The sequence below is a fragment of the Salvelinus fontinalis genome, chromosome 6, assembly GCF_029448725.1.
Source record: "Salvelinus fontinalis isolate EN_2023a chromosome 6, ASM2944872v1, whole genome shotgun sequence".
Classification (NCBI taxonomy): Eukaryota; Metazoa; Chordata; class Actinopteri; order Salmoniformes; family Salmonidae; genus Salvelinus; species Salvelinus fontinalis.
In genome coordinates this window covers 1,453,356-1,463,193 of record NC_074670.1, presented here as the reverse complement: position 1 = coordinate 1,463,193, position 9,838 = coordinate 1,453,356, and positions in this window count along the sequence as shown.

The following is a 9,838-nucleotide window of genomic DNA, read 5'->3' as shown; positions in this document are numbered from 1 at the left end:
GAGGGAATGTCGCTTCATCAAACTCTTTTTTTTACCATTTGTTGAGAAGTGTGGTCCGACAGGAATGGATGTGGCCCTACCAACTGCTTATAATATGGGTACGGCCACGGGAGATACAAGCCAGGTTGAAATGGTCTCTTAGTTAGACTGAATAGTTGAGAAGACACAGATATCATGTACAATGTTCTTCCTCTATGGTGATCAGGCCACCGAGATAAGGCCGAGGTTATTCCTGCCATATTGATCCTAACTCAGACCTGTTGAACTTTGCTCCGCTATGGCGTACGTTTTGGTCCCTCTCTTCAAAGGAGAAGAAAAGAACTCTGTGGTCACCAAGGACTCCTCCCTGTTCTTTTCATGACCTTTCCTCCTAAACACATCTTAGTCCAGGCTATATTCATCTCAGTGTCCTTTATAATGATACAGTACTTCCTGATATCAATTTGGTTTCTGCTCAACAACTCATCAGTCTCCAGGAGTCAATGCCATGCATACAGCCAGTGTCCTTACCAGTGACTTTAATGTCCCGACTCTGACCATGATCCTCCAGAGGGGATTCTCTTTCCAAGCTCACTGACCTCTGAAATTACCGTTTCAAATCTGTCCCTCTCTATAAGGCTGTACCATGCTGTATTTTGTGAATGGATGAACTGGGTTTGGGATCATTTGTTAGTTCCTTTGAGGTCTGAGGGCTGTTCTCTCTGCTGCTACAGGGGTCCAGGATGAGGGCTGTTCTCTCTGCTGCTACAGTGGTCCAGGATGAGGGCTGTTCTCTCTGCTGCTACAGTGGTCTAGGATGAGGGCTGTTCTCTCTGCTGCTACAGTGGTCTAGGATGAGGGCTGTTCTCTCTGCTGCTACAGTGGTCCAGGATGAGGGCTGTTCTCTCTGCTGCTACAGTGGTCTAGGATGAGGGCTGTTCTCTCTGCTGCTACAGTGGTCCAGGATGAGGGCTGTTCTCTCTGCTGCTACAGTGGTCCAGGATGAGGGCTGTTCTCTCTGCTGCTACAGTGGTCCAGGATGAGGGCTGTTCTCTCTGCTGCTACAGTGGTCCAGGATGAGGGCTGTTCTCTCTGCTGCTACAGTGGTCTAGGATGAGGGCTGTTCTCTCTGCTGCTACAGTGGTCTAGGATGAGGGCTGTTCTCTCTGCTGCTACAGTGGTCCAGGATGAGGGCTGTTCTCTCTGCTGCTACAGTGGTCTAGGATGAGGGCTGTTCTCTCTGCTGCTACAGTGGTCTAGGATGAGGGCTGTTCTCTCTGCTGCTACAGTGGTCCAGGATGAGGGCTGTTCTCTCTGCTGCTACAGTGGTCCAGGATGAGGGCTGTTCTCTCTGCTGCTACAGTGGTCTAGGATGAGGGCTATCCTCTCTGCTGCTACAGTGGTCTAGGATGAGGGCTGTTCTCTCTGCTGCTACAGTGGTCTAGGATGAGGGCTATCCTCTCTGCTGCTACAGTGGTCCAGGATGAGGGCTGTTCTCTCTGCTGCTACAGTGGTCCAGGATGAGGGTTGTTCTCTCTGCTGCTACAGTGGTCTAGGATGAGGGCTGTTCTCTCTGCTGCTACAGTGGTCTAGGATGAGGGCTGTTCTCTCTGCTGCTACAGTGGTCTAGGATGAGGGCTGCTCTCTCTGCTGCTACAGTGGTCCAGGATGAGGGCCGTTCTCTCTGCTGCTACAGTGGTCTAGGATGAGGGCTGTTCTCTCTGCTGCTACAGTGGTCTAGGATGAGGGCTGTCCTCTCTGCTGCTACAGTGGTCCAGGATGAGGGCTATCCTCTCTGCTGCTACAGTGGTCCAGGATGAGGGCTATCCTCTCTGCTGCTACAGTGGTCTAGGATGAGGGCTGTTCTCTCTGCTGCTACAGTGGTCTAGGATGAGGGCTATCCTCTCTGCTGCTACAGTGGTCTAGGATCAGGGCTATCCTCTCTGCTGCTACAGTGGTCTAGGATGAGGGCTGTTCTCTCTGCTGCTACAGTGGTCTAGGATGAGGGCTATCCTCTCTGCTGCTACAGTGGTCCAGGATGAGGGCTGTTCTCTCTGCTGCTACAGTGGTCTAGGATGAGGGCTGTTCTCTCTGCTGCTACAGTGGTCTAGGATGAGGGCTATCCTCTCTGCTGCTACAGTGGTCTAGGATGAGGGCTGTTCTCTCTGCTGCTACAGTGGTCCAGGATGAGGGCTGTTCTCTCTGCTGCTACAGTGGTCTAGGATGAGGGCTGTTCTCTCTGCTGCTACAGTGGTCTAGGATGAGGGCTGTTCTCTCTGCTGCTACAGTGGTCTAGGATGAGGGCTGTTCTCTCTGCTGCTACAGTGGTCTAGGATGAGGGCTGTTCTCTCTGCTGCTACAGTGGTCTAGGATGAGGGCTGTTCTCTCTGCTGCTACAGTGGTCTAGGATGAGGGCTATCCTCTCTGCTGCTACAGTGGTCCAGGATGAGGGCTATCCTCTCTGCTGCTACAGTGGTCTAGGATGAGGGCTGTTCTCTCTGCTGCTACAGTGGTCCAGGATGAGGGCTGTTCTCTCTGCTGCTACAGTGGTCTAGGATGAGGGCTATCCTCTCTGCTGCTACAGTGGTCTAGGATGAGGCCTATCCTCTCTGCTGCTACAGTGGTCTAGGATGAGGCCTATCCTTTCTGCTGCTACAGTGGTCTAGGATGAGGCCTATCCTCTCTGCTGCTACAGTGGTCTAGGATGAGGGCTGTTCTCTCTGCTGCTACAGTGGTCTAGGATGAGGCCTATCCTCTCTGCTGCTACAGTGGTCTAGGATGAGGCCTATCCTCTCTGCTGCTACAGTGGTCCAGGATGAGGGCTGTTCTCTCTGCTGCTACAGTGGTCTAGGATGAGGGCTGTTCTCTCTGCTGCTACAGTGGTCCAGGATGAGGGCTGTTCTCTCTGCTGCTATAGTGGTCCAGGAGGAGGGCTGCTATCTCTGCTGTTACAGTGGTCTAGGATGAGGATGGTAAGGATGACATCACTGCCGATCCTTCACATCCACCAGAGTGGTTTAATGATTTAAACACAGAACCTTGGTAGGAATCCATCCACAAAAATAAACACTCCTTCCACTCCACCTCTTCAGATATGTGCCGTTCACCAAGTCAACAGGACATCTGAATTGCCATCGGGGCTTTCATAATCTTCGCCCATAATGGACCACCCATTTACAAAGCCCAGACAAGTGCCTTGGTGTTGGTGTGGCCGGGGCCGCTGCCTCTGAACCAAAGGAAGCCTGCTTTCAAGAACTCCAGCTGCCTGAAGCCGTTAGACTGTAGAGGGCTTCCTCCAGGGTAGGAATGGGGTTTGTTCAGAGGGAGAGCTCATGTCACTGCAGCCACAGACACACCCCAACCCTGCACCAGCCTGCAGCTGTCCTGGGCCATTGTGAAAGAGATGCTTCATCGAGTGGTGGCTGCTCAGCCCTTTGTTTTCTGCCTATTTACTATGGCTCTGGATTAAAACCCATGAGGCCGTTCTGTGGTCACACATCGTTCCAATTTCCCTTTTTTTATTTTTACTTCTGCATCAAGGAGCTGCCAGATTAAATGTCTGAAGTCTGAGTTTAATCACTATTGCTAGTTCATACTGGAAGATATTCCATAGAAGGATGGAGGGAGGCATTTATGGGAAATTGAAGGAAATGTGATACCACGCTTCAATGAGAGCGTTTAAACGGAGGAGGAAGGTCCGTCAGACACACATCAAGGTGTGGACATGCCGGATACCCAGGAATCCCAAAAACATCTAATCAAACAGAAAGTGTAAAGTATCAGTGAGAGGAATTACTGAGGCAATAAACCCCCTGAAATCAGCGATGATGAATGATGAAGCCTCCTGTAACTAGTGTGTGTGTGTGGGGGGGGGGGGGGGGGTCAGATCCTATCCAGCCAGAAGCAACAGAGCCAAGGAAACATTCACCTTCCTCCATTCATCTCCGAGGAGACGCACAGCTGGAGCGGCAGTGACACGTTGTGTCAACTATGTGAGAAGGATGGGGGGGTCAGGCAGGTGACGCCACCAGGGTAAGGACTGGGATCTGAGATTTAAACACTACTGTACTGGTGCTCTCCTTGGGGTAAGGACTGGGATCTGAGATTTAAACACTACTGTACTGGTGCTCTCCTTGGGGTAAGGACTGGGATCTGAGATTTAAACACTACTGTACTGGTGCTCTCCTTGGGGTAAGGACTGGGATCTGAGATTTAAACACTACTGTACTGGTGCTCTCCTTGGGGTAAGGACTGGGATCTGAGATTTAAACACTACAGTACTGCTCTGCTGCTCTCCTTGGGGTAAGGACTGGGATCTGAGATTTAAACACTACTGTACTGCTCTGCTGCTCTCCTTGGGGTAAGGACTGGGATCTGAGATTTAAACACTACAGTACTGCTCTGCTGCTCTCCTTGGTGAAGTACTTCACTTCACTTGTTTTTTCTTTATAGCAACATCCTGTTTTACGATGCCCACGCCCATGGATGATTCCATCGATGACTAAAAACAAAATCGTGCAATCTAGTTAAGCTAGTTAACTAAATCCATGCTTTGATGAATTACAGTGTGCGGGAAAACACTACTCTCTAGTATTAAACGGAGCTGAGTGACCCGACCCAGTCTTCCCGAGAGAAGTGAAAATAGACTAGATTTATTATTGTTCTGAATTTCTTTAAGTATATGGAATGTTACGGGTGCGTTAGCAGTCCATCTGTTTTTAGACAGTTAGTTATGACGGCCACACCAAGCCAAGCCAGAGCTCTGGCTGTAACTGGGGAGTTTCCAGAGCTTCCACAGTCAGCACCAGATGAATAGCTTACTTGTGTACTGTGGGTCTGCATTAACGTTTGCCCCCCCCCCCCCCCCCCCCCCCCCCCCTTCTTTTTTTGTAATCTATCTTCAATGCAAAATATCACTCACTTCTCTGGGTGTAGATGTTAATCGGGGTGATAACAAGTGTGGTGCGTTACACAGCGGGTGTGTTCAGGCAATGCCTCATGTTGCATTAAGACCAGTTGCTGTTTCGTAAAAAAACATAAATAGAAACATGGCTAATGCTATTCGATGTATTCTAACCAGAAATCAAAAGGAGAAAGTGTAAGTAAAGCTTTGGTCAATATGAGGAATATACTGTAACTATATTGTTGGAGATTTTGTGTGTGTGTGTGGGGGGGGGGGGGGGGGGGGGGGGGGGGGGGGGGGGGGGGGGCATCCATGTCCTTTCTTGTCAGGGACATATGTTCTGCTGTGTGTCACGTCCTACAGATCAACTCCTCTGACTCAGGCCATACAACTTCTGACCACATGCTTCTCCCAAGACACAAGAACGTAACTCAATATCACTAGGAATTCAACTGAATGTGGCTTCAGGTCAGTTTGACCTGAAAAACCACTTCTCCAATATGTTCTGCTGAGTCTAAATATACAGCTGGGAATTTACAATCTCAATCAAATCAAATTGTTATTGGTCACATTCACATATTTAGAAGATATTATTGAGGGTGTAGTGAAATGCTTGTGTTCCTGGCTCCAACGGTGCAGTAATATCTAACAATACACAACAATACACAACAATACACAACAATACACACACATCTAAAAAGTAAAAGAACGGAATTAAGAAATATATAAATATTAAGATGTGTCGGAGTGGCATTGACTAAAATATAGTAGAATACAATAGAATACAGTATCTACATATGAGATGAGTAAAGCAGTATGTAAACATTATTAAAGTGAACAGTGATTCCATGTCTATGTATACGGGGCAGCAGTCTCTAAGGTGGAGGGTTGAGTAACATTATTAAAGTGGCCAGTGATTCCATGTCTATGTATACGGGGCAGCAGCCTCTAAGGTGGAGGGTTGAGTAACATTATTAAAGTGACCAGTGATTCCATGTCTATGTATAGAGGGCAGCAGCCTCTAAGGTGGAGGGTTGAGTAACATTATTAAAGTGGACAGTGATTCCATGTCTATGTATACGGGGCATCAGCCTCTAAGGTGCAGGGTGGAGTAACATTATTAAAGTGACCAGTGATTCCATGTCTATGTATATGGGGCAGCAGTCTCTAAGGTGCAGGATGGAGTAACCGGGTGGAAGCCGGCTAGTGATGGCTGTTTAACAGTCTAAAGGCCTTGAGATTGAAGCTGTTTTTCAGTCTCTCGGTCCCAGCTTTGATGCACCTGTACTGACCTCATCTTCTGGAAGATAGTGGGGTGAACAGGCAGTGGCTCGGGTGGTTGTTGTCCTTGAGGATCTTTTTGGCCTTCCTGTGACATCGGGTGGTGTAGGTGTCCTGGAGGGCAGGTAGTTTTCCCCTGGTGATGCGTTGTGCAGACTGCACCACCCTCTGGAGAGCCCTGCGGTTACGGGCGGTGCAGTTGCCGTACCAGGCGGTGATACAGCCCGACAGGATGCTCACGATTGTGTATCTGTAAAAGTCTCTGAGGGTCTTAGGGTTCAAGCCAAATTCATTCAGCCTCCTGAGGTTGAAGAGGCGCTGCTGCGTAGGTGGACCATTTCAGATCGTCAGTAATGTGAACTCTGAGGAACTTGAAGCTTTCCACCTTCTCCACTGCTGTCCCGTTGATGTGGCTAGGGGGGGTGCTCCCTCTGCTGTTTCCTGAAGTCCACAATCAGCTCCTTTGTTTTGTTGACGTTGAGGGAGAGGTTATCTGACCTCATTATGAAGACAATGTGTGTGTCCCCCAAATGGCACCCTATTCCCTATATAGTGCACTACTTTTAACCAGAGCCCTATGGGACCCTATTCCCTATATAGTGCACTATTTATTTATTTTATCCCGTACGGGCTCGGGAGAGACGAAGGTCGAAAGCCATGCGTCCTCCGAAGCACAACCCAACCAAGCCGCACTGCTTCTTTAACACAGCGCGCCTCCAACCCGGAAGCCAGCCGCACCAATGTGTCGGAGGAAACACTGTGCACCTGGCCCCCTTGGTTAGCGCGCACTGCGCCCGGCCCGCCACAGGAGTCGCTGGAGCGTGATGAGACAAGGATATCCCTACCGGCCAAACCCTCCCTAACCCGGACGACGCTAGCCCAATTGTGCGTCGCCCCACGGACCCCCCGGTCGCGGCCGGCTGCGACAGAGCCTGGGCGCGAACCCAGAGACTCTGGCGGCGCAGCTAGCACTGCGATGCAGTGCCCTAGACCACTGCGCCACCCGGGAGGCCCATAGTGCACTACTTTTGACCAGAGCCCTATGGGGACCCTATTCCCTATATAGTGCACTACTTTTAACCAGAGCCCTATTCAACATGGGCGCCATTTGGGATGCACAAAGAGCGTCTGGAATGAGGCACACTTCTTCTCTGAAGCAGAGGGACGTTTGTCATTAGGGTCAAGAGGAATAGTCTTCAGAGAGAGTGACCGACCCTATTGTCTACTCTGCATGGAGACCAATGGTTTCCAGTGGTCCAAATCTAGACACTGGGGCTGCCGGGTGCCAATATCACGTCTGGTTCTCTCAACAGACGGCCAAGACCAGAACAGAACCAACTCTGTCCAAAGCGACAGCTTTTGGTCTTTGTTCAGGTCTGGATGCCAGTGTCTCTCTCCACATGAAGCCTTCCAAGGCGGGGGCTGCCGTTACCGTGGTGATGATCTAAATGACCCTGAACGCTGAATCTTAAACAAACTAACAACATGAATAATGGCTCTGTTGAGCAATGAAATGCAGCCTAAATGAATAAAACATGAAGAACTCACTGGCAGGCAACTTTAGATGACATCATCTGTTTCTTGTTGGACAATGTTAACGGCCGTGTAAGAGGTCCCGTACGGAATAACGTCCCGGGACATTACAAACGATTCTGATTACCATGGTTATATTTCACCCGTAACTACATCATTTCATTCTGATTACCATGGTTATATTTCACCTGTAACCACATCATTTCATCCTGATTACCATGGTTATATTTCACCTGTAACCACATCATTTCATCCTGATTACCATGGTTATCTTTCACCTATAACCACATAATTTCATTCTGATTACCATGGTTATATTTCACCTGTAACCACATCATTTCATCCTGATTACCATGGTTATCTTTCACCTATAACCACATCATTTCATCCTGATTACCATGGTTATCTTTCACCTATAACCACATCATTTCATCCTGATTACCATGGTTATATTTCACCTGTAACCACATCATTTCATCCTGATTACCATGGTTATCTTTCACCTATAACCACATCATTTCATCCTGATTACCATGGTTATCTTTCACCTATAACCACATCATTTCATCCTGATTACCATGGTTATCTTTCACCTATAACCACATCATTTCATCCTGATTACCATGGTTATCTTTTACCTATAACCACATAATTATAGGTACAATTTGACCATGAAGGCCTGATTCACACAGTCTCCTCTGAACAGTTGATGAAGGCCTGATTCACACAGTCTCCTCTGAACAGTTGATGAAGGCCTGATTCACACAGTCTCCTCTGAACAGTTGATGAAGGCCTGATTCACACAGTCTCCTCTGAACAGTTGATGAAGGCCTGATTCACACAGTCTCCTCTGAACAGTTGATGTTGAGATGTTTCTTTTACTTGAACTCTGTGAAGCATTTATTTGGGCTGTAATTTCTGAGACTAATGAACTCTAATGAACTTATCCTCTGCAGCAGAGGTAACTCTGGGTCTTCTTTTCCTGTGGCGGTCCTCATGAGAGACAGTTTCATCATAGAGCTGGATGTTTTTTGTTACTGCACAAAGTTCTAGAAATGTTCCAGATTAACTGACCTCCATGTCTTAAAGTAATGATGGACTGTCGTTTCTCTTTGCTTATTTGAGCTGTTCTTGCCATAACATGGACTTGGTCTTTTACCACATAGGACTATCTTCTGTATACCACCCTACCTTGTCACAACACAACTGATTGGCTCAAAGGAAAGAAATTCCACAAATTAACTTTTTAACAAGGCACACCTGTTAATTTAAATGCATTCCAGGTGACTACCTCATGAAGCTGGTTGAGAGAATGCCAAGAGTGTGCAAAGCTGTCGTCAAGGCAGAATGAAGAATATCAAATATCAAATATATTTTGATTGTTTTAACACTTTTTCTTGTTACTACACGATTATTTCTACAATGTAGAAAATAGTACAAATAAAGAAAAACCCTTCAATGAGTAGGTGTGCAAACTTTGCTATGATACTCCAAATTGAGCTCAGGTGCATCCTGTTTCCATTGATCATCTTTGAGATGTCACTGAGATGTCACTACAACTTGATTGGAGTCCACCTGTGGCCAATTCAATTGTTTGGACATGATTTAGAAAGTAACACACCTGACTATATAAGGTCCCACAGTTGACAGTGGATGTCAGAGCAGAAACTATACCATGAATTCCAAGGAACTGTCCGTAGATCTCAGAGATAGAAATGTGATAAAGCATATCTGGGGAAAGGTATAGAACAATTTGTAGAATGTTGGAAGTTTCCAAGAGCACAGTGGAAAATTTAAAAAGATTTAACTACCCAGACTCTGCCTAGAGATGCCCGTCCGACCGAACTGAGCAACCGGGCAAGAAGAACCTTGGTCAGGGAGGAGACCAAGAACCCAATGACCACTATGGCATAACTACAGAGTTCCTTGGCTGAGATGGGGGGAACCTGCCAGAATAACAACAGTCTTGACAGCACTTCACCAATCTAGGCTTTATGGGAGAGTGATCAAACGGAAGCCACTCCTGAGGAAAAAAATCACATGACAGCACGCCTGGAGTTTGCAAAAAGGCAAGTGAAATACTCTGAGAGCATAAGGCAAAAGATTCTGTGGTCTGAAAATGTAAACTTAATTATAAATGTA